Below are 26,327 nucleotides of genomic sequence, written 5' to 3' on the forward strand. Positions count from 1 at the left end.
AAACAAAGTACAAGCACCATGTCGAGGAAGTGACCTCTGAGGAGCAATGAGTGATACTTCCTTCCTACCACCACGCGCCCCCCCAGCAAGCACAGCAACCATAACCTGTGTGCTGTGAATAAGAATACAAGCATCACCATCAGATATGTGACCCTCAGTGAGCACTGCAGATGGGGAGGCATGCAACCCCAGGTCATCACAGCAACAAAGAAGGGAGAGGGAAGAAAGAGAGGGAAGAAATTAGGAATCAAAAGCATGTGAGAACTAAAAGTTATTGTTGAGGGTCACTGTCACTGTCATCCCGTTGTTCATCAATTTGCTCGAGTGGGCACCAGTAACGTCCCCATTATAAGACTTGTTACTGTTTTTAGCACATCAAATCCGAGATGGGTAGCTTAAGCCCTCTCCCCCCCCCCCCCGCCCCGCCACCACACACACATTTTTGTTGTTGTTTTGGAGTCACACTCGGTGGTCCTCAGGACTTGGTCCTGTTTTGGTACTCAGATATTATACCTGATAGTGCTCAGGGAATCATACGTGGTATCAGGAATCAAATCTGGGTCAACTGCTTGTAAAGAAGTGCCCTACAATCTATACTACATCTCTAGCCCCAAAGCCATGTTTCATTAGGAATCCTTCCTTCACTTCCATCTTTAAATGTTACAAGTTTTCTTTCTCCCCAAAATGCATAACATCAATCTAATCACAAGTTCAACTGAGGGACAATATACAAACTACCAGATTAATATCCCCTTCAATTTATAATTTAACATTGTCAAAATAATCAAAACCAAGAAAAGTTAAAATAAATGACTAACATGCGATGAAACCTGAATAAGATCTCCGAACACCCAAAGGACATTCAGTAAAAGACTAAAGAAATCTATGAGCCAGAGCTACATAGTGAGCAGGGTGCTTGTCTGGCCAACCCAAGTTTGATCTCTGGATCCCACGTGGTCCTCTGAACACTGCCAGGAGTGATTCCTGAGGGCAGAGCCAGGAATAACACCTGACCATGGCTGCATGTGGAAAAACAAAAAAATAATGGGGAACAGGGACCAAGGGGGGGGTCTGAGTGTACGGGCGGTGTAAATGGAGTGGTATGGCTATATACCCAAACCACAGAGCCAACAACACTGAAAACAAGAGATCCAACAACAAAACTTCAACAACCAAAATTAAGACTATGACTGTCAAGGTGGCAGGCTGGGGATAGAAGTGCAAGAGCGGATTAGAGGGAGGAATACAGGTACGGGGCAGTGGGGACCTAGGAACCCCGGTGGAAAAACAAGACACAGGAGCTGGGATTGGTGCTGGAACATAGTATGTCTAAAACCCAAATATGAATAACTTTGTAAATCATGGTACTCTAATGTTAAAAAAACATATACACCTTCACTGGAGGTTCTTAGGAAAAAGTGGTAGAATTTTATGCCAAAGTTTAGGATTAAATTACATTCTTTTAGCATAACCTCAAATGGATTTCATGCTACCACAATATTCCTGCTTTGTTTGGCTATGTGTCAAAATTTCAACTATATTACTGCAGTCCATGAAATAAACTGATCTGAGCAACACTAATCTCCCGCATAATTCTCCCCCAGTCAGGAGGAAGTATGGCTGAAATTAGATCTGAAAATAAGTAGGAAGACAGAAAAAAGAAAAGACAGAGCAGTAAGTGAAAAGACTAAAATGTAAATTTAAAAAAATCAATCAAGGGCTGGAGCAATAGCACAGCGGGTAGGGCATTTGCCTTGCATGCGGCTGACCCGGGTTCGGTTCCCAGCATCCCATATGGTCCCCTGAGCACTGCCAGAGTGATTCCTGAGTGCAGAGCCAGGAGTAATCCCTGTGTATCGCCAGGTGTGACCCAAAAAGCAAAAAAAAAAAAAAAAAAAATCAATCAAGGATTCTGTAAAAGGAATGCATATTCAGATTGCATAGCCAGTAAATGAAGAGACTTATCACACTATTAATCAGGCTTAATCAGACTATTAAAGCCAGAGCCTGCTCAGCCTGGTCCTTATTGCAACAAACATTACTGGACTCTCCCTTAAAACTTCACCCTAGTGCTTGCTTCAGTAGCACATACACTAAAACTGGAACAATACAGAAAACATTAGCAAGGCCCCTGTGCAAGGATGACACGGAAATTCATGAAGTGTTCCCTATTTTTCAGTATCAATACTGCAAACCACAATGCCCAAAGGGGCAGGGGAGAGGGGTTGAGAGAGAAGAAAAGCATCTGCCATAGAGGCAGGCAGGGGGTGGGGGGGTGGGGGGTGATGGGAAAGAATCTGGGGACTGGGAACACTGGTGTTGGGAAATGTACACTGGTGGAGGGATGGGTGTTGGAATACTATATGACTGAAATCCAATCATTAACAGCTTTCTAAGGGTGTATCTCAGTGATTCAATTAAAAGTTAAAATACATATATATATATAATTAAAAATAACTTCACCCTGAGTTTTCAAACTGCATTATACTAACCTCAGTACTCCTCTATTATCCTAAAATGTTATGTTTGACCTAAAATGTGTCATAAATTGTCTCCTCTTCTCTCTATGCCTCTAAAAATGCACTGTAGGACCAGAGTAATAGTACTATTGTTAGGGTGTTTGCCTTGCATGCAGCTGAGCTGGGTTCAATTCCCGGCAACCCACATGGTCCCCCAAAATCACCTTTTTAGGGTCAGACCTAGTGATGTTCAAGTGTTACCCTTGGCTTTGCACTAAGAAATTACTCCTGGCGGTACTGGGAGGCCAAATGCAAGAGATTGAACCAGGCTGGCCACATGCAAGGCAAATGTGCTACCCACTTGCATGTACTATCACTCCAGCCTCTGAATTTAACTCCTTAAGATGAATTTCCACAGCAGGTAGGGTGTTTGCCTTGCACGCGGCCGACCTAGGTTCAATTCCTCAGTCCCTCTTGGAGAGCCCAGCAAGCTCCCTGTGGTGTATTTAATATGCCAAAAACAGTAACAAGTCTCACAATGGAGACGTTACTGGTGCGATGAACAACGGGACGACAGTGCTACAGTGCAGATGAATTTCCAAACTGATTTCCAAACCCAACCTCTCTGCCAGCTCCATACCTCCACCATCAATTTTAACATCAAATTTAACATCTCTTTTATATAAAGTTTAAATTCTCCTTCTAATTTCCAATGACCTTAGTAATTTAACATCCTCCAAGATGCCATTTTTTAAAAAATTTTCAACAAACCATTATAATACTTGTTTCTGCAGTTTTCTCCTAACATTAAATAGCATGTTTCATTCAGTCCAGTTCATTTTTCCAATGAAGTACATACATCTCTCTTCTTTTCCCTCCCCAGTCACCATGTCTGTCATTTCTCTCCACCAATTCACAAGCAGTTTACCATGCCACTCTCTTCCATTTTAAACAAACAAAACCTTACTTGAGAAAAAGATTCCCACAGTAGACCAGTAATTTTTTCAATTCAAACTAATTTTTAACCATCCCTTCTACAACTTAACATGTATACAGGACTCAAGTGATTCAATATTATTGAAGTATCTTACTCCAATATTTTTACACATAACACTTAGCTAGTAAGCCTCAACCCATGTGAAGTCACCTACCAATATCCTGCACATTCTGCATGATATAGCTGAAATTCATCTTTCATCAAATACTTCTGATTCCTACAATTAAAAATAATTGCCTGCCGTCCCTCCACCTGCCCTCTAGGAATCCCAGCAGCCGCCATCTTCTAGAACTCAGAGAAAAGCTCCAGGTACAGGTGGTGGTGGTGAAACACCAGGCCTCATGAGAGGAGTCCATCCTTCTCCTTCTCCCCCAGCCCTGATGGGACTCTAGATGACACCCACATACAGTCACCGTCTACTTAAGCTTCCACACGGCCATGATCCAGAGATACACAAACGAATCTCTGACAGAGCAATTTGCTTCAGCATCTCTCCAGACCCTAATTACTAAAATTTCAGAATTCCTAGAGTGTGCGGCCACTCTGAGCGGCTGCAAGACATCATATTGTATCCTTGTATCCACAACAAGCAATACAAAACACATTGTCTAGCACTGCATTTTCGGCAGATATGAGTGGAAATATCGAAGATAACCAAAGTAGAGAAAGAGAGTATTGTGCAAATTGTCTGCCACACAGGCAGGGGTAGGTGTGGAATGGGGGGTGAGGAGGGGCACATACTGGGAACTTAGGTGGTGGTGGAAAACGTGCACTAGTGAAGAGATGGGTGTTTGATGATTGTATGATAAAAGCTCAAACACGAACGCTCTGTTACTGTACCTCACAGTGGGTCAATAAAAAAGGGGAAAATTTTTAAAAATTCAAAATAAAAATAATTGCCTCATCTAATATGATCTGAATTTTAATTCTTTGTGTAATTTCTCTAGGTATCCTACTGGATTATAAACTTTTTTACAGTTACCCTTTCCCAATGCACCTTTGTTATCTTCTATGGAATTTACAAGTGTTTTGAGCATAACTTGCACTAAATATGACTAAAATTATGAGTGGGCACAGGAGAAGAATTAGAAAAAACAGAAACAAGTACTAGAGACAAACATCTAAAGAGTTGCAGCATTTTTCTTTTTTCTTTTATTTTGCTTTTTGGGTCACACCCGGCGATGCACAGGGGTTACTCCTGGCTCTGCACTCAGGAATTACCCCTGGGGACCATATGGGATTCTGGGAATCGAACCTGAGTCAGCCGCGGGCAAGGCAAATGCTCTATCTGCTGTGCTATCACTGTAGCCCCAGTTGCAACATTTTTCATTATTCCCTTCCGACCCCGTTTCCTTCCTGTGCTCCCACCTCCTATTTGTTTTTACCAATCTGCCCCCAGTCTTCTCATGCCACCCCAACTCATTTATGGCGATAATCTAAAAGTCAACAGTCAACAAATTTAAAAAAGAAAGAAAAGAAACTGTCTCTTACAACACAACTCTCCTCAATTAAATTTCATTTTTCTAGCGGTAATAATAAATATAAGCAACTATCCTCATTCCACACATTGAACAGTGCTCTGCACCCCCTAGTCCAGATGTTCCCAGACTACTGCCCTCTTCAGAAACAAAATTATGATCAGAAAGCACCCAGCCACCCCCTACCCCATGTCAGGAGGAGGGTGGAAGGGTGGGAGAGAGGGAGGGAGAGAGAGCGACAGAGAGCAAGAGAGAGAGAGAGAGAGAGAGAGAGAGAGACAGAGACAGAGACAGAGACAGAGACAGAGACAGAGACAGAGACCCTCCCACACCAAAGCTCCCTGGGTCATTCTGGTGTGGAACGGTATCACTCATTTTGAGAACACTGCCCTGCCTTAGCAAGAAATAAACGCTAAATTTACATAAGAAAAATGAGTGGAGAACAAATTAAGAGAAATAACTGATCTACACTCAAATGCTTTTATAAGGCTGTAGAAATAAACAGGATATAGTGCAGGTATGACAAGAGAAAAATAGTTAAGATGGTATTGAATGATGAAGCAGTGCCAGAAAGGTTTCCAGACCTCGTTTTTTCACAGAAAACTGAGATCTTACCTACTCTCACTTCACATAGGAAAATGCATGAACCCAAAGCATTTATTTTCCCAGGCACAGAAACTGAATATGTGACTCAACTCTTAACAGGTGCCCCTAGTTTATAGTTAAAAAGGGCTTATGCCAGGGTTTACAGCAGAAAACCTATAAATATGAGAATCACTTGAACTATAAATGGTTTATGGTATTTAACTAATTAGAGGTAGGTCCCTACTTAAAACCTGAACATTTAAGAACTACTTCTAACTCTTCTGCATCACATCTTGCCCAGGAAATAGTTACATACAAGGGAATGAATAATTAGAAATGGGCACCAGAACCTGGAAAGAAGAAAACTTTTGCCTTCCCTACTGACTAATGGTTAAGAATTGACAAGCCAATAAGGCAAATGGTACTTCCTCCTCCTCTGAAGCTATTTGTCCATCCATATGGACTGAAACCACTGAAAGGGTGACTGGACATGATTGTACAAATTAACACTTAAGAACCCTAGGATTTGAAAAAATATGTACAGATCCAGTCAACTAAACACCAGGATTTAGGGGGTTGAATTACTGATGAACTAAGGGAGAGTTAAGAAGCTTCTACTTCTATGACTTACACTTAACCTCCAGCTACTTATCAAATCAAAGGTTTATACTAACTGATCTCTAAAGGGCCTTTCATGTCTAATGTTCTGTGAATCTACATTTCTTTTAATAGAGGGGAAAAATTAGTTCAGTGACTCATACAGAAACAATATCCCATGTTTTGCACAAAAATGTTTCGGTCTGAAGAAATTATGAGGAAGTTCAAATTGTGTACAATAATCTCTTACTATTCAGGAATAGGCAGATTGCTTTGGATATCATGTTCACAACCAAAAAAAAAAAAAACAAAAACAAAAAACAAAAAAGGATATTGAAATAAGAAAGTTTAAGATAGCTAGGATTAAGAAGACGTAAATATGTAATACAGTAGAAACAGTTCAGACTTTGTTGATAGACATATTTAAGTTAAATTCCAGCTCTGACTAAAACTGACCAATACCTACCAGGACTGGAGTGATAGCACATTAGGTAGGGCCTTTGCTTTGCATGCGGCCAACCTGGGTTTGATTTCTCCGTCCCTCTCAGAGAGCCCAGCATGCTACTGGGCATGTTACTGAGAGTATCCCGCCCACACAGCAGAGCCTGGCAAGCTCCCTGTGGCGTATTCGATATGCCAAAAACAGTAACAAATCTCACAATGGAGACATTACTGGTGTCCGCTCCCAATCGATGAATAACGGGATGACAGTGCTACAGTGCTACCTACCAGAACATCTAAGTACTAAAAATGTCAAGTTGAATAGTTATACTCTGCTGAAAAAGATCCAAGGTTTCCAAGACCAACACAGGGCCAGAGTACAAATAAACACAGGGGTTAAAAAGATACATGCAAGAAGTCCACCTGGCAAGATTCCCAGCAGCATGATTCCCTAAAGACGGCTGGTAGAAACCCCTGAGGATGGAGCTAGGAGTAGCTCTGAGCACCACTGGGTGGGACCTAGCACACATTCCACCAATATTACTCCCCCCAAAACCAATACAATGCTGGAAGTATCATAAACCACTTCCTAAATATTACAAAGTCTTTTATTGAGATTAATCTGTTACTCATAATGAACGATGTATCATTCAATGTTATGAAATTATATAGCAAACTATTATGTAGGGGGGAAGGCCTTGTTTCATATCAATAATAATCTCTAAAATATAACTCCCCCAAATAAAATAAAATACCAAGACACGACTCATACCATACATTAAATACTAATAAATCCTATGCAAATATCTTAAAATAAAAAAAGACTACAAGGATTGTCTCAGTGGGAGGGCCAAAGGGAGAGAGAGTACAGCAGGCAGGGTGCTTGCTTGAAGGCGGCCGGACCAGGATGCATTTTTATTTGGTCTCCCAAGCCAGAGACAGGAGTAACCCCTAAGCATCCAGGTTGTGTGCCGCCCCCACCCACCCCCACAAAAAATGATTCTGTAGAAATTGAAATGTCTGTGTACTAATTCTCCAGAAAATCAATAAAATCTTATAAAAGAAAAAAATTAATTATAAAGTATGTTCAAGGTTTTAAAAATTGTAAATCTAGTGTAAGTGTGTGCATATTTATACCCCTGCATGTATGCACATAAAATTATATTTTGTGCTATTAATTTGAAAACTAATGAGATGAAAGTGGAACAATTATGGTTATATCCACTGGTTGGTTGTATGTCTTACTTTGGCATATATCTATTCAAGGATATTGTCCACTTTTAGACTTAAAGTCTGACAACATATTATATCACTGTATCACTGTCATCCTGTTGCTCATCAATTTGCTCGAGTGGGCAGCAGTAACGTCTCCATTTTGAGACTTGTTGTTACTGTTTTTGGCATATTGAATATGCCACAGGTAGCTTGTCAGGATCTGCTCTGAGGGCGGGATACTCTCAGTAGCTTGCTGGACTCTCCGAGAGGGGCGAAGGAATCGAACCCAGGTCAGCTGCGTGTAAGGTAAACGCCCTGCTGCTGTGCTATCGTTTTAGTCCTAACATACTACATATTCTACTTAAAAATGAAAAGCTATACAAAGTCTATCAGATGGCGCAATAGACCTGAGTAAATGCTATGGATGTGGGAGACTCAGATTAGCACAAGTGTAGCACAAAACAAAAATAAAACTCCAGGAATAAAATTAATTTGAGCTCTACCAAATTTTGTCAATACAAACTCCAAACTGAACAAAGATTTCCATTTATAATCCCATTACAGGCACTGTAAAATTCTGACTAATATTCTGTTTGCACAATATTAAATGATAAGCTTCATAAACCAGAGTACACAGAATATTCTGACAACTTAAGGCCAGTAAAACAACTACTATTCCCATAATTCATCTCCTTTGCAGTTCTCATGCATTAATGCCAGCCTCTTGTATTCATGACAATTTGCCCATTGTCTGTGAGATGCTGGTCCACATTTTTCTGCTGTTCTCACTTTAAAACAGCTGCCAAAATATTCCTCAATGATAATGGCATCTCTTCTGCATAGGAAAAAAGGACTGAAATATACTGTAACTCAATTATTTCCCAAACAGATACTGAGTGCTGAGAGGAAAGGGGATAATCTAAAAAGAATAGCAGTGTCCCAGATTTCAGAGTTGGGTCAATGAAGACAAACAAGTCATTAAAATGGTAAATAAGATGTGCAAAATGATCTGAAAGATGTCTAGCAAGAAGCCCTAACCTAGCTCCATAGGTAGCAAATGCCTCCTTTTAAAGCTACTACTTAAAGATGAATAGTCATTTACCAAGTATAGAAAAATGTGGAGAGAATATAGGACAGGGAGTGGAAAAAATTCCATGCAGCAGGCAGTACTATGGAGAAGTTACAGACGTAGCAATGCAGGGGCCAGACATAGTACAGTACAAAGGGTGTTTGCCTTGCATGGTGCCAACCTGGGTTCAATTCCCAGCATCCTATATGGTCCCCTGAGCACCCCCTGAGAGTAATTCCTGGTGTGGAGAGCCAGGTGTAACCCCTGAGCATCTCCATGTGTAGCCCCAAAACGAAACAAAAAGACATGAACAATTATAGTGCTTTGGAGTGCATATTAAGGAAACTGAATGCTATTTCATTAACAGAAAAATTAGATATTCACATAAGCAGTTTGATCTCTAGCTATCACCATAAGAATACATTGAGGGACCAGAGAGAGCACAGTGTTTACTTTTTATCCCCAACACCACTGGTTAAGATTTTTATCCCTAACTCTATTTGGTCTGCCAAGCATCCTGGGTGCAGTCCCCAGGCACTGTTGAGTGTGGCCCTGGAGACCATGGGACACAGCCCACCTATAGGGCACCCCATACCACCACCAGGGGTGACCAGAATTCCAGTATACAGAGGAGAGAAAAGCAGGGAGGAAGGGCGAGAGTGGGAAATAAAGGAAAAAGGACTGAAGCAAAAGAGAAATAACGGAGACAGGAACTAAAGGAAGGAAGGATGAGGAAGGGGAGGGAGAAAAGTCTAGGAGGGAGGGAGAGAAATTAGGTTGTTCCATTCTTACAATCAGAGTAGAGGTTAAGAGCCCACATCTCTTGGATTTTTCAGGGACTAGGCAGGAGATGTGGTCTGATGGGTCTGAGCCCCTTCAAGGCAATGGAGGGGTGGGAGAAAGTAGAGGCAGAACACTTTAAAGGACATGCACAGTTGATTATGTAACAACTGATCTGAAATTATTTGTTCTTGCACCATAAAAAGTAACCACTACTGCCACTGCTGGTGCCAATAGAGGAGACATCTTTTTTGTGTGTGGGGCTGTATTAGGCAGTGCCCAGAACAAACTCAGGGATCCCAAATGCAGAGCATGCACTCAAGGTCTTTGAAACACTCCCTGTCCCCTTTAAGATGACTTTTATTGAAAGGGTAATCTCCACACAAACATCCTCAAGCACACGAACATTACAGAACAAATCTTCTGTAGAAAGAATATTTTAAACCTTACCCACTTTCTTATCACTCAAAATTAGTGAAATTTGAATCTGTAAGAGAACAAGTTTAAGGGATTAGCCTGAATCTAGACTCATATCTATCTTATAAAACCAATTCTGCAGACATAGCCACAATTTTTAAATCATATGCTTATTTTCTTCTTTTGAAACCTATAAATTACCTATAAATACTATCTATTTGACATTCACACTATATTTGTTTTCAATCAGAGGTCAAGAAGCAATATATTTGATAAATTCATGATACCAAATCATAATTTTCCTCTCAGGATCTTTTCCTTTCTATGTCCAAGAGGACCAATGACATGACTCTGGGTCAGCGAGATAATACCCTGGAGGGCAACCTCAACTGGTAAACTGATTGACACCGATTTAGCAGCATAGGAGTTAAGGCACTTACTTGTCATGCATGTGATTGGTCCCAGTCAGAGACCCAGCACTGCATATGATTCCATGAGAACTGCTAGGGGTGACCAGAACATAGTCAGAAATAAGTCCTCAGCACAGGTAGGTATAGCCCCCAAATCAAAACAAAACAAATGAAAAACAATCAGTTATCACTAAAATCCCAGAATTTTACTATTACAATGATAGAAGACACTGGGACTGAGATCTGAGTGGTGGAGCATCCTTGGCACTTAATGCCCGTTCCTCAACCCAGCAACACCATGATATGGCCCTAATGACCACCCCCACCCCACCCCACCCCACCCCAGCACAGAACTGTCAGACCAACACAGCCAGCTCAAGCATCTTAGATAGTGGTCCTTGCACCTCCTACCCTCGGGCTGAACCCTGTCTTCAAAATCTCCTTACTGGGGTTGGAGCAGTAGTACAGCAGGTAGGGTGTTTGCCTAGTAGGCCGACCTGGGTTCTATTCCTGGCATCCCATATGATCCCTTGACCACCGCCAGTAGTAATTTCTGAGTGCAGTCAGGAGAAACCCCCGAGCAACATCGTGTGTGACCCAAAAAGCCAAAACTACAACAACAACAACAGAATAATAATAAAATCTCTTATATTTCTTCTGCTTTGTTTTGGGGGGCTACACCCAGCAGCTGCTCGCTCCCACAATCCAAAATCAGTACCTTGCTTCCAGCCAGACTCCACCAGTCTCCAGACAGACCTCACTGAGATATTAATCTGCTGGAAATTTAGGTATGCAGGTTTTGTGACTGAAATCTCCAGACTTCTCTAGGAGTCACTACCTCCTTCCACCTCCCTATACTTTTGGAAGCCCGAGCAGTCACATCCACACCCCGAAACTACCACCCAGTTAAAAAAGCTAGTCCAGGGGCTGGAGAGATAGCACAGTGGGTAGGGTGTTTGCCTTGCACTCGGCCAACCCGGGTTCGATTCCCAGCATCCCATATGGTCCCCTGAGCACCGCCAGGGGTAATTCCTGAGTGCAGAGCCAGGAGTGGTCCCTGTGCATTGCCAGGTGTGACCAAAAAAAGCAAAAAAAAAAAAGAAAAAAGAAAAAAAAGAAAAAAGCTACTCCAGCTCTACATTCCTAATAAAAATACTGAACTCCTGAACATACACAATGATCTCTAGTACCTGTATTGCAAACTATAATGCATAAAAGGAGGAGTGGGGAAGGGTGGAGAAAGAGAGGAGAGAGGGGAAAGAAAAGAGAAGATGGGGAGAGAGAGAGTGAGGGGGAGGGAGGAAGTGTCTGCCACAGAAGCAGGCTGCCAAGGGGGTAGAGTGGGGTTCGGGGGATGGTGGGAGGGAAACAGGAGACATTGGTGTGGGAAGTAGATGGATGGGTGTTAAAACATTGTATGACTGAAACCCGGTCATGAAAAGCTTTATAATGGTCTATCTCACAGTGATTCAATTAAAAAAAAACAACAACAACACTACTTTGAATTCATTATTACTCTAGCTAAAGAAAAAACCTGCCTTCCTATTGCCCTTTGAATGAAATTGCACTTCTTATCCCCAGGCAAACAAAAGGTAGTAGTGTTTGCTTGGTAGTACTATGCCAATTTATTTCCCAACTCTACAATTCACCAGTCCCAGCTAAAAATGGTTCTAGTGCCAGATCACTGAACATTACCATGCACACTCCTCTCTCTACAATCTCCCTAACACCAGCTTCCCCTAAGCTCAAAAACTCTATTTTTTATTATCTCCATTTACCTAAGTCTCCCTTTTAGTTCAAAGTCTATGTCACTTAACTGACCAACTGTAACACAACACAAGGTACAATTCAAAATGAGGTATCAAGGAAATAGTACAGCAGGCAGGTGTTTGCCTTGCATGCACATGACCAAGGTTTGATTCCTGGCACCCCAGATGATTCCCCAAGCACTGCCAAGAGTGATGGCTGAGAACCAGAGGAGTCAATGGGTCGAGTGCTCTGCACAGGTGAGGCCCAGGTTCAATCCCAGGAACGTCAAAGTCCTCAACACCACCAGCAGCGAACTCACAGAACAGAATTTACTAATTCTGTTTTTTATACGCTCAATGAAGAAAGGTCAGTAACGGCAAACAATTATTCCTTTAAGATATAAAAGTTATCAGGGCTAGAGCAATAGCACAACGGTTAGGGTGTTTGCCTTGCATGCAGCTGATCTGGGTTCAAATCCCAGCATCCCATATGGTCCCCCGAGCACCGCCAGGAGTAATTCCTAAGTGCATGAGCCAGGAGTGACCCCTGTGCACCGCCAGGTGTGACCCAAAAAGCGGAAAAAAAAAAGGTATAAAAGTTATCAATTTCACCAGCTGAGGGCTGGAGCAATACTACAGCAGGTAAGGCACTTGCCTTGAATGCACTTGGCCCAGATTGAATCGCCATATGGTCCCATGAGTACTGACATGAGCACAGAGCCAAGAGTAAGCCTTGAACATTGCTGGTTGTGGCCCCAAAACAAACAAAATAATTACCAGATGAACAAATGTGCTTTCAAGAATATTGTTCCACGGGGCTGGAGCAGTAGCACAGCGGGTAGGGCGTTTGCCTTGCACGCGGTCAACCCGGGTTCGATTCCCAGAATCCCATATGGTCCCCTGAGCACCACCAGGAGTAATTCCTGAGTGCAGAGCCATGAGTAACCCCTGTGCATTGCCAGGTGTGACCCAAAAAGCAAAAAACAAACAAACAAAAAAACAAAACAAAAAAAACAGAATATTGTTCCACACAGTACATCAGAAAATTACCTCTTATTATATAATATTTATGAAGAAAATACACAGCATTTCCATTACCAAAACTATTCAATCTAAGGGCTGGGGAGCTGACTCAAGAGCTAAGGCACATGCTTTGTATAATGGAACCTCCAGATTCAATCCCTGGCACAGAGGGTGTGGCAAAATAAAGCTAATTTGAATTTAATCAAGCTATTTTATCTAATTTTAAGTTTACAAGAAACAAAAGATCAAGTTAAGCAGCATCACATCAAAGCAACTTTAAAAGTCACAGTAGATACAGAAAACTCTACACAATATAAGCACTTTAAGCTGTTATCCTCAGGGGGCAATGGATAGTACAATGGATAAGGTGCTTGCCTTGCCTGTAGTAGATCCAGTTGGATCTCCGGCATCCCATGTGATTCCCTGTGCACTTCCAAGAGTGATTCCCTGAGCACAGAGCCAGGAGTAAGCCCTGAGCATGCTGGGTGTTTGGCTCAAAAACAAACAAACAAAAACACAAGGGGGTCAAAGAAAAAGTACAACAGACAGGATGCTTATCTTGCATGTGGCAAATCCAGGTTTGATATATATAATTAATCCCCATAGTACAGGATCATCTTTCAACTTTTCTATATGTTTAAAAGTATTTACAGGATGTCAATATGACAGTACAGTGGGAATGGTGCTCGCCTTGCACAAGGCAGACCCAGGTTTGATCACTGGCACCACATAAGGTACCCCGAGTCCACCAGGAATAATCTCTGACTGCAGAGCCAGGAATAAGCCATGAGCACTGCCACTTGTGACCTAAAACTTCATAACAGAAACAAAAAAGTATTTAAAATAGGAATCAATGGGGATAGCACAGCGGGTAGGGCGTTTTGCCTTGCACGCGGCCAACCCGGGTTCGATTTCTAGCATCCCATATGGTCCCCCAAGCACCACCAGGGGTGATTCCTGAGTGCATGAGCCAGGAGTAACCCCTGTGCATCGCTGGGTGTGACCTAAAAAGCAAAAATAAATGAATGAATGAATGAATGAATGAACAAATAAATAAAAATTATAAAATAGGAATCAAATAGTAAAGGGATTAATATACTTATATACACAGCCAACCCCAGTACCACCAAGTCTCCCTCAAGCACTACCAAGAGTGCTCCCTGAACACTGCCAGCTGTGGCCAAAACTTAAATTTAAAGGAAAATAAAAGATATCAGTCAACAGACCAGGGATATAGCTCAAGCAACAAAGCGCATGCTTCACCTATGTAAAGTCCTATGTTCCATTCTCGGCACTAAAATAGAAAAGTAGGCCAAAAATAGTACCTTAGAACAATCTGGTTTTTTTTTTTTTTTTTTTGTTATTTCATTTTTAGGCCATACCTGGAGATGCTCAGGGTTTACTTACTCGTGGTTCTGGGCTCAGGGGATCTTATAGGATGCTAGGAATTGAACTCGGGTCCATTGCATGCAAGGCAAGTGTCCTAACCATTATACTATCATCCCGGCCCCCATAGAACAAATTTTAAGGTTTATATTTTCTATTCCTGTTTATCAGTCTAAAGGGAAAAATTTGACTGAAGTTAGGCTCAGGTCCTGCAAAGATAAGAGTAGGCATGTTTTTCAGGCATCACTGTCAGTGTTGAAGCCCTGGGTCATGTGTCCTTTTAGCTATCTGCAAAATTCAAAGAAAATTTTCAGGCTCTGAACACTGGGGAGAAAGTATTTGGTTACAAACATTCCTGCTTCCATAGAATTATACCCAGATTTATGTGCTGGGGTAAATCTGGGACATAAGATTTAGTCGTCACCAGGGCACTGGCAGCAAGTCCATCTATGGGGAGAGAAGTTTGATGTGAATTTCATTCTTGAAGCACATGGGGCCTGGCATCTTGTCCATGGCAAATACCGGACCCAACCAACAGTCCCCAGTTATTCGTCTGCATTGCCAAGACTGAGTGGTTAGACAGCAAGCATGTGGTCTTTGGAAGGTGAAGAAGGACATGGCTATTATGGAGGCTATGGGTCCAGGAATGGCAAGACCAGTAGCAAGAAGATATTAATTTTTGAATATGGACAAGTCTAAAAGCTCTGATTCTCTCAGCCACCAGACAATTCCTTCCTTCTTCAGCTCAGAAGAACACCCCTCCATCCCTCACCGTGCTCTGTATGTCCTCTGGTCCTCATGCTTTCCATGCAGTTTCCATTTCCTATCCCTTGAAAGTCTAACTGGAATGCAGAGTTGTTTATGATTATGAAAATAAGTAATATTCGCTAAAAAAGTGGACAGTTTACATGTTGGCTATCTCTGCAGGGTCAGCATAACTTCCATGATTTAATCAAAGAATACTGATATCACTGTACATGGCAAGCACTCAAGAAATGTATTTTTTTCTCCCACCAAACCCCAATGTTTGATTTCATATGCTGATGTGGCTGAATGCATTTCACAAGCTAACTTTATTAGCTATTAGGGGTAATTTTTGTTTGGTTACTTATTTATCTTTTTGATACTAAAGAGTTAACCTATGCCTTGCTCAAAAGCTGGTGGTAATGTAAAATGATATATCCACTAAGTAAAACACTATAGCAGTTCCCCATAAAACAAAAATAGAATTACCATATGATCCAGCATTTCCACTTTTGAATATATACTCAAAAGAACTGAAAACAGGAACTCGAAATGCATCTGTACCCCCGTGATCATAGAGCATTATTTACAAAAGGCAAATAATAGACACAAGTAGCCATCAAGGATGGATAAATAGAAAGTAGTATATATGTAATAGAATATTACAGAGCCCTAAAAAGCAACTTCAGATATATGATGCAACTTAGGTGAAGAGATATCACACTAAGTGAAATAAGTTCTATACAAAAAGGTAAACATGAGGAAGAGTAGTCAAATTAAGTAAAAACAGAATGAACAAGGGTGTCAGGAGCAAGGGGAATAAAGACAAAACAGCAAATTGTTCTCTGAGTATAGCCTCTTAGTTTGAAAGAGTAAACCATTATGGATGTATATGGTGGCAGTTACAGAACAATGTGAATAGACTTAATGCCGCTTTACTATAAATACACTTAAAATGATTAAAATGTTCAAATGTACGTATTTTACTAAATTAAAATATTTTTGGAAAGAGTTGTATCATCCAAACCAAACTCTTAATGACAGTGGGAGAGATTTTCATTTGTTAATGTGTATGTACATGCTGGCTCAAATTTTATAAGCATTTGCAAACTAATGAAAAATTTAAAGCCTAATTTTTTTGGAGTGGGGGCCACAGTCAGTGGTGCTAAGGGATTACTCCTGGCTCTGCACTCAGAAATCACTCCTGGCAGGCAGAGGACCATATGAGATACTGGGGTTTGAGCCTGCCACATTCAAGGTAAATACCTTACCCGCTGTACCATCTCTCCAGTGCCTAAATACTGATTATTTTGAAATGAAATATTTGCTTAGACAATATGCTAAAATGACAAGTAGAAGCTCAAAAGGTTGAGAGACTGAACCTATATCACACAAACAGGAAAAATCAAGGCTAAAATTTAGAATCTCTTCTTGAAAAACACACCCAAGCAATAGAATAAGGGGAAAAAACAAAACATGAATTCCATATTGATGTGATTAGGAAACACTGTAATAAAATATATAAAAGCAGAACTGATACTAAAAAAGTCAATGATTTTGCACAATGTAGTATAAATTCCTACAGAAAAAATAATAATCATGCTTACTATGCAGTTTCCAAAAAAGGCTAAAAAATTGGAAGTGCTGAGAGATACAAGAACACCTTCGGGTATTCCCCACTACCCTAAGGGCAAATACTTACCGTCTTCAGCAAAATCATGACTCAAGTTGCAGGGGTATCACACAGGAAAAGAAACATGTGAAAAAGATACTGGGGCAAGAAAGAGTAGTCAGTACGGTGCTGTCTCGCATGTGGCCAACTCAAGTTCTATCCTTAGCATTCCATATGATTTCCCCAAGCAGCATCAGAGTCATTTCCTGTGGGCAGAGCCAGGAGTAACTCCTGAGCATTGTGGAGTACAGCCCCCAAACAAACAAACAAAAAAAGAAGGTGAAATACTGGTTTGAAACAGGAGACTGGGTGAAAATTTACAAAGTGAATGGAGAGACTTGTAGCTTTCTTCCCCCATCCAGCCCTAGAACAGTGCCAGCTAAAACTCATTATTTCTGCCAATTCTTTCCTCTCTCAATTATTCTACTTAGAGAGAGACAGAAAAAAAAAAAGAAAGACCTTTATTTGAATAAACTGAAAGCCTTCTTACCCTTTACCCAGGACAAAAAAGAGAAAAAACATGGGAGTTCATTAGTCATTAAGCCAAGCTGGTGCATGCCCAATGAGCTCTCAATTAACTTTGGAACTTTTTGTTAAATGTGAAGAAACTGCTAAGGATCTCACAGATCTTAAGAATGCCAAGAAAAAGAGGGAAATGAAAAAAAAAAAAAAGCAAAAAAACTAGAGGAATCAAACACAATTCAAGGAACAGAAAAGCCTGTCAAAGAAACTATCATTAATATCTTTGAAGGAACAGATGATACTGCTTTTGTGAAAAGGGAGCAAGATCCTATAACATAGCAAGAAAAAAATAAGAGCACACATTGAAAGTGTTTTAAAGACAGCTGAACGAAGGACTGGGGTCTTTTTAGCAGTGGCAGTGGAGTCATATGCTGCGTATGTATGCACTGTGTTCAATCTCCAGGCCACATGTGTCCACACTCATCTATATACTTAAGACTACACACTATATACAAATAAAAATCATTATGGCAACTGGGGATAAAGCTCAAAGGGCTAGTAAGCATGCTTTGCATGTAGGAGGCCCAGCAAACCCAGCATCATATGCTTCCACAGGACTGCAAGGAGCCAAGTTGGAGCACGGAGCTGGGAGCAGCCCCTGAGCAGAGCTGGATGTGATCTTTAACGCCATACTCCCTCTCTCCAGCAAAAGTTTCATTATGTAGGGTTATGTGACTCAGCAGTACACTACTTGAGTCGTATGTGTGAAGCCTCGAGTCTAATCCCAAACTTCAGGGGAAAATAAGCATTGTGTTGTACATCTAAGATGAAGACAGTGCCATACATTAATTGGATCTCAACATTTAAGCTGAAAATTTCAAATGGTTGAAAAAACTGACAGGGGAAAAATAATGACAACTTTTGGAAGCAAATTTTTCGACATCAACATTGAAAAATAGGCAATAAAGCATTCGAGTTTTCATTTTTTTTTAAATTTTGGTTGTTTATGGGGGAGTAAAGTTACAACTAGCAGTGTGTGGGTTGGTGCTTGGGGACCACCATAGTGGTGTTTTAGGGGATGTGGTGCTCCTCAGCACCTGAGCCTCCTTCATACATTCAGTCCACTGATCTATCTTTCCAGCCCTCCAGCCCCCACGCTTTTTTTTTTTTAAGTCTTTGGGCCACACCTGGCAGTGCCCAGGGGACCATTTGGTATGCTAGGGATGGAACCCGGGTCTACTATTTGCAAGGCAAGCACTCTACTTGCTGTACTCTATCTCTCTAGCCCCCTCCAAACTTTTGAAGACCGATAATTGTCAACACCAAGGTCCTTCCACTGCCAAAGATTCAAGTGTGAGGGTAAAAATAAAATTTAAAATGAAGTGTAAATATATGTACATATGTATACATATATTTCCCACCTACTCTTCTATCATACCCGGAGAGGAAACCAAAATGAATACATCAAAAGAAAGGCATGGAATCCAGAAAAAGAAAGGGCTCAACAAAAGTGAAAGAAATTCCCAGAATATGATCTCAGGGAATTCCCAAGATGACAGCTTTGCAACAGGCCTAAAGAAAAAAACGAGAGACTAAAACAGGAAGAGCAACTACAAAAGGGATTAGAAACAAATGAAACTGATGGATTTATCTGACCGATATGACCATGTGAAAATTTGCACAGAAGCATTTCACAGAACTGTGAGTGCAGAGAGGAATATTCTACCAGTCAAAACTAAACAAACTGGGGGGGGGGGGAGGGGGGGAGCCAAGGAAGGAGAAACAAAAGATTACACAAGAAAATAAAATCTTAGTAAACTACTATCTCAGTCATAACAAATACTGGCATGAAAACTCTGAATATGAATTTAACTTATTAAAGTACTGGAACAACAGTAATAGAATGCTGACGCTTGGAGGTCTTGTATTAAAAAAATCTGCAAACATCTATTCCTTTGTAAGTACTGACATTTGCATCATATTCATTCTAAGAAAAACGTCCACTGTGTTTTCTTCATAGTTTATTTTGTTATAATTATTTACTTGAAATTTGTTTCAAATGCAGTATCATGATTTGCAACAGTGTTACTATTCATGTTTCAGGCATATAATGTCATAGATTGTGAATATCCCTCCACCACTGTTCATAGATAACCTTCTTGTACCCCCATTCACCCACTTAGCAGACTCAGTTCTGTACGCTGAGTTTGGAAAAGTCTCTATTTTCACTAAAAGTTAAATTCTGTGACTACACTTCCCTGAAAAATTGAGGCCTATGGGCCAGGGAGATGGCTCAAAGAGCTGCAGGAGATGCACTTCACGCATGAGTCCCTGGCAATGCATAGTCCCCAGAGCACCATGGGGAGCAACCTCCAGAGAACTGAGATGGGAGTAGTCCCAAAACCCCCCAGGTGAGGTCCAAAACAAATAAACTCTGAAATGTCCTAGTTTTGTCTTGGGACACAGAGACATTCTAAGAAAAACAATGTTTTTAAAAATATAAATCATAGGGGCTGCAGCAATAGCATAGCGGGTAGGGCATTTGCCTTGCATGCGGCCAACCTGGGTTCAAATCCCAGCATCCCATATGGTCCCCTGAGCACCGCCAGGAGTAATTCCAGAGTGCAAAGCCAGGAGTAACCCCTGTGCATCGAAAGCAAAAAAAAAAAAAAAAAAAATCACAGAACCTCCATTAATCAATAAAAAGCTGAGAATGGTAAACACCCCCAAAATGCAAAACAGAAACACTAATATAATTTAGAAGTCAGATAAATTTAATTGATTACTGAAATATGGCACATTTTTAATATCTAATGGTATGAGCTCTATTGTGAGATATTCTAAATTTTGGATACCTTTAGTTAACCTCAACTTTCCCCATTTACTGCTCAATAATTTATTCAACCTTAACAAGAAAAAAGGGTCACAAATGGTTTAGTAGATAGATTAAAAGTACCAAACCTGGTTATTTTCTAGTTTTAAAGTTTCAAAATGTGGATGAGCAAGATAGCTCTAAGGGCTGGAGCAACACTTTTCATGCAGGAACCCCAGTCCCATCCCACACACTGTCAAAGCATCATAGGGCGTGTTCCCATCCCCCACCAACCCAAGGTCCACTAGATGTGGCCCAAAACAGACAAAGAGCTCTAAAATGTTTTGCACCCTTTTTCAAGAAATAAATTTAGAGCTTGAGAGTTAGTGGGTAAGGTGCTTGTGTTACACTCCAGGTCCACCACTGACACAGCATACGGTCCCCCAAGCACAGTCAGGAGTAAGCTCTGCACACACCTGAATGTGGCCAGAACCAAAATAATAGTAAACTGAGCTTTTATTTGATAATCCAAATAATCATGCAAATCAGTTACAGCACTGATTAGACGGCCTGAAAAGTTTTAGGTTTGTGCAACATCAGTAACTAGACTAAATGGGTCTAGACTAGTATGCTTTCACATTTTTTTCATTCATCACTCTTATTTACTACATTCTTTCTTCATATGGATTGACCTATCTTTTCATTTGTTTATTAAAAAATAAAAAGCAGGGGCTGGAGCGATAGCACAGCAGGTAGGGCGTTTCCCTTGCACTCGGCCGACCCTGGTTCGAATCCCAGCATCCCATATGGTCCCCTGAGCACCACACCACCACGAGTAATTCCTGAGTGCACAGCCAAGAGAAACCCCTGTGCATCGCCAGGTGTGACCCAAAAAGCTAAAATAAATCAGCAAATAAATAAATAAATAAATAAAAAGCAAAGGACAGGTACAAAAAAAAAAAAGCGGGTAGGGTACTTGCCTTACATGTGGCCAACCTGGGTTTGACACTCATGCCCTGCCATGACTGATTCCTGAGTTGAGAGCCAGGAGTAAGCTCTGGGCACTGTCAGTTGTAGCCCCAAAACCAAAAAATAAAAGACAGAGTAACATTTTGTTTTTGTTTTAACAAGTTTTTACTGTTGTTGCTGCTATTTAAAGAGGTCACAAAGAAACTCCTAGAAACTGTAAGCCAATACAGCAAAGTGGCCGGCTACAAAGTTAACTTATAAAAATGTGTTGTGTTCCTATATGCAAATAATGAATCAGAAGAGAAAGAGATCAAAGAGTCTGTACCATTTAAAAATGTGTCCAAACTCATCAAGTACCTAGGAATCAACTTACAAAAGACATGAAAGACCTGTACCATGAAAACTTCAAAACACTTAAGAAAAAAAAATGAAGACCTTAGGAAATGGGAAAAAAATTCATGCTTGTGGATTGGAAGAACCAATGTTGTCAAAATGATCATTCTACCTAAATTACTGTAGAGATTCAATGCAATCCCTATCCAAATTCAGACAACATTATTAGAACAGTCAAATGTAAAGTTTGTGTGAAATTATAAGATTCCGGATAGCCAAAACCATACTGAAAGAAAAAAAAAAAACTGGGAGGAATCTCGTAACTAACTTGAAGCTATATACTAAAGCCATATTGATGGTTTGGTACTGTATGGTTGATACAGAAAAACTCTCATCAGTGGGTCAGAATAAAATATCCAAGGACAAACCCCATTCATATGGTCAGTTAATTTTTGACAAATCTCACAACAATAAGAATGACAATTGTCAAAAATACTGGAAATAACCTGTGTTGGCAGAGGTGTGGTAAAAAATGAAATCTCACTCACTGCTGGAGGTTTGTTGCCTGGTTCAACCTTAATGGAAAACAATATGAAGATATCTCAGTAAACTTAGAATAGTGGAGGGATGGTATATATACACAATAAAATACTACACAGCTGTAAGGAATGATGAACTCATGCAATTCTCAGCAACATGGATAGAATTGTAAGGTATGTTAAATGAAGTACGCCAGAAGAAGGATAAAGACGGGATGAGCTCACTTATATGACAGTATTTAGAAAAACTGGATGAGGGAACGTAATGGTTTCAGAGGTGATACCCAGATCACCTGATCGCTCCAGAACAGAGGGAGAAGAAAGTAAAGTTAAGGGGATGGGGGAGAAGAGACAGACAAGAAGCAAGGAGTGGGGGTGGGGGCGAAGAGGATTCAGGTACATTAGTGGTGTTAAGAAATGATAAAGCTAAATATCCAAACCAGAGTCAACAACACTAAAGTCGTGAGACCCAATCTTTAACAACAGGACTTAAAAAAGTTCCTGTCAAGAGGGCAGGCTTGGGGGAAGGCGGAGTTAACAGAAGGGAACCTGGGAGCATTGGTGCAGGAAAGTTGACACGGTGGTGGTATTGGGGCTGGAACACCGTATGGCTAAAACTTGAATGACTTTGTAAGTCACAGAGCCTTAACAAGCCTTTCTATTATTATTATTAATTTTTAAGATTAGAATTAAATATAGTAGGGCTGGAGCATTAGCACAGTGGGTAGGGCGTTTGCCTTGCACATGGCAGACCTGGGTTCGAGTCCCAGCATCCCATATGGTCCCCTGAGCACCGCCAGGGGCGATTCCTGAGTGCAGAGCCAGGAGTAACCCCTATGCATTGCCAGGTGTGGCTCAAAAAGCAATAGATAAATAAATATAATAGCTTGGAACTGTTTAATGGAGATGAGGGGTTGGACTTTTTAGATCTCTTGACGTTTTTTGTTTGGTTGCTTTTTGGTGTTGGGGCCACACCTGCTGGTGCTCAGGGCTTACTCCTGGTTCTGTGTTCACAAATCACTCCTGACTATGCTTGGGAAACCATACGGGGTGCCAGGGATTAAACCCAGGTTTGTAGCAAGCTAGAGAAGTGCCTTATGTACTGTAATCTGTCACTGTCACTGTCATCCCGTTACTCATCCATTTGCTCAAGCGGGCACCAGTAACATCTCCATTGTGAAACTCGTTGTTACTGTTTTGGGCATATCCAATACGTCATGGGGAGCTTGCCAGGCTCTGCCGTGTGGGTGAGATACTCTCAGTAGCCTGCCAGGCTCTCCAAGAGGGGCGGAGGATGTACTGTAATGTTTTATGACTATTTCTTTTTTTTTTTTAAAGTGATGAGTCTATTTTCCTTGCTTGGGTGCCTTTTTAGCTAGGTTTCAATTCTGATTCAAAGCAATCAATGAGCTATGGGAAAATTGAAGAGACGACTAAATTAATTCTATGTGCTAGTCTATAAAATATCCAACTTAGAGCAATAAAAAGAGATACATACCTTTATTAAAAAAAAAAAAAAGACGGCATTTCATATTGTCCCCTGAGCACCACCAGGGGTAATTCCTGAGTTCGGAGTAACCTCTAAGCATCACCAGGTGTGAGCCAAAAAAAAAAAAAAAACAATAATAATAATAATAATAATAATAATAAAAAATTAAAAGGACACCCGATTATCTATTCATCAAGATTTAAATGAAAACTGCAGTGAAAAGACTTTTATATTTGACATGTATGCAATTTATTACTTAAATGCCACTTTTTCTTAAGAATCTTCAGAGTCAGAACTATACCACAATGGGTAGGACACTGGTCTTATAGCAGCTAATCAACCCCAGACACCCCTTATAGTGCCCCAAGACCATCAGGAATGATCCCTGAGCACAGAGTCAGGAATAAGTTCTGAGCACCACTGGATGTGGCCAAAAAAAACCAAACAAAAATCTTTTATGAGTATTTAACATGAAAATTCCAAGTTAAAATTTTCATGATTAAATTTACAATGAAGACACTACACAACTATCCTCTTAATTTTTTTAAAGCAGATTTCTGGCCAGTAATGTAACTCTAGTTGCTGGGTCTTACAACTCTATTAATATTTAGCTACTATTCCCCTCCCCCCCAATGTCAACCTAAACAATCATTGCTTATTTTCATGCTTACTAAGGTAAGCTGTTAGCCTTTAAAAGGAAACCTACTATCATTTAAAAAACTACAAAGAAAAAAAAGAAAAGAAAAACACTCCCTTTAATAGTCATTACACTTCAAGGGCTATTTAAATTAGAATACCAGTGTATGTATTCTAACAATTGTATTCAGCAATTCCAATACACTGACAACTGGCTATACCCATATTCATTTCCTCATTCAAGGAACTTAGAAGTGCAGACGCTGCTCAACACACATCACCAATAAAACCGACAGCTCAAAGAGCTGGAGGGCGGGAAGCCCAAGTTGGATCTCAACACTGCAATGTTCTAGAGCTGAACCCCCCAAACCCTAGCACCAAGACTCAGTGAGTTCCTGATTGGCCAAAGCAAAGACAAAAAGTGATATTCAGCTTCAAAAGGATAATCTTCCAGGCACTGAAAGATTGGGTTTTGTTTTGTTCTATTTTTATTTTTTTGGTTTGAGGGACACACCAGCGGTGCTCAGCGTACTCCTGGCTCCTGCACTCAGAAATCACTTCTGGCGATGCTCTAGACCATGTGGGATGCCGATGATCCAACCCAGGTCGGCTGCTGCAAAGTAACCACCCTTGTATCAACGATAAACATGATATAATATCGCTCCCACCCAAAGCACTCCAATCTTTGTACATTTTAAGCCATCAAAACAAAATAGCTTTAAAACACTGACCTCATAAATTCGGGGATAAAAGCAGCCTAAATGCCATCTTCAAAAACCAACTTTCCTAGAAATGACTGCAAAGCTGACAGATCTTATCTCGCACCTGAAGGCCAACCCTTGGATGTCAAAGCCCTGCTTTGACAAAAACATCCAAGAAGCAACACTTACTATGTACGCACTTGCCCGCAGACCTAAGGAACTTTGATTTCTCCGTGGTCAACATTCAAACAGAATTATCACGGACAGCAGCTCTAAGTTGCCATCAGACCTGCCATGCTAAGGTGAAGCACTGCTCCATTCTCCAGAAACTCCACCTGACCATAAACTGTCAACGTCTATTTACCACGAAGATCAGAGCGATGTCCTTTCCCAGCAGTCGCCTCATTTTCCACCCGGACCACCAACAGACAGCTTCGGAAGGACAGCCACATAGTTAACGATCGTCCGCCTCCCTAGGAGCAGCACCTTGCTACATTTTAACAAGAAAACAGTCCAGCGGGGTCAGAGAAGGAGGCGGAAATCTAACCTTCCTTCTAGGATGCTCAGACACTGCAACAAGCCACTTGATTTTGAAGATCCCCTTCTCCCCCCAAGTCCTGAAAAAATCAGAAGTCCTGATTTTTTATCATTTTATCACTCTTGATTTTTATCATTTGCAACACGGGGGTGAGGGGGGGGGAATATATATTATATAGGGCTGAAAATTCTTTGCTTAAATGGGTGTTTCCAAGGGGAGCCCGGAGACACTCAAGAACGAGCTGCGGCGGGAGAGTGCAGCGAGGGCTACTCCTGAAACAGCTTCGCGCCCTGCAAACACACCTCCGTTCCCTAATAGGGATGAAAACTCGGACTCGGGCCTCCGGGAGCTCCCCAGTGACGCCGCTAGACACACACACACACACACACACACACACGCACGCACTTACACACGCACGCACTTACACACGCACGCACTTGCACACATACTCACACACTTTGGGGTTTGGGCACAGGATTTTCTGTCACCAGGACGAATTCCGGGAGCGTGTCTAATCGAGCTCAGCACCCGGCACATCCCTTCTCCAGACCTCAGGCTGCGGGATGCCCCCCCCCCCCGCCCCGCCCCGCCCCACCACCGCCGCCGCCACCATCACGACCCTTCCAGCGGATCCTGCACAAGACCGCGGCGCCCCGACGGCGGCGCAGGGACGTGCGAGAGGCGCGTTCCGGCCCTTTCCCCCGGGCCGCCCCCGAAATTACAGGCTCCATTTCCTGTCCCCGAGAGGGGGGTGGGGGGCCAAATCGCCCGCCCAGAACTGATCCGGCCGCCGAGCTAGCACGCGCGCGCCGCGCGCTGCCCCGGCC

The 26,327-nt window shown here is 41.5% G+C and overlaps 1 protein-coding gene and 1 non-coding gene across 2 annotated transcripts in view; one reads left to right on the forward strand and one right to left on the reverse strand.

The window, feature by feature from the left end:
* The window catches only part of RSBN1L (round spermatid basic protein 1 like), a 67,909-nt gene that overhangs the window by 40,905 nt on the left and 677 nt on the right, over positions 1-26,327 (reverse strand). The gene's annotated exons all lie outside the window — the stretch shown is intronic.
* LOC129401328 (U6 spliceosomal RNA) lies at positions 2,070-2,176 on the forward strand. The gene has a single exon (XR_008628259.1). It is a non-coding gene; the product is annotated as a U6 spliceosomal RNA (small nuclear RNA).

The sequence above is a fragment of the Sorex araneus genome, chromosome 1, assembly GCF_027595985.1.
Source record: "Sorex araneus isolate mSorAra2 chromosome 1, mSorAra2.pri, whole genome shotgun sequence".
NCBI lineage: Eukaryota > Metazoa > Chordata > Mammalia > Eulipotyphla > Soricidae > Sorex > Sorex araneus.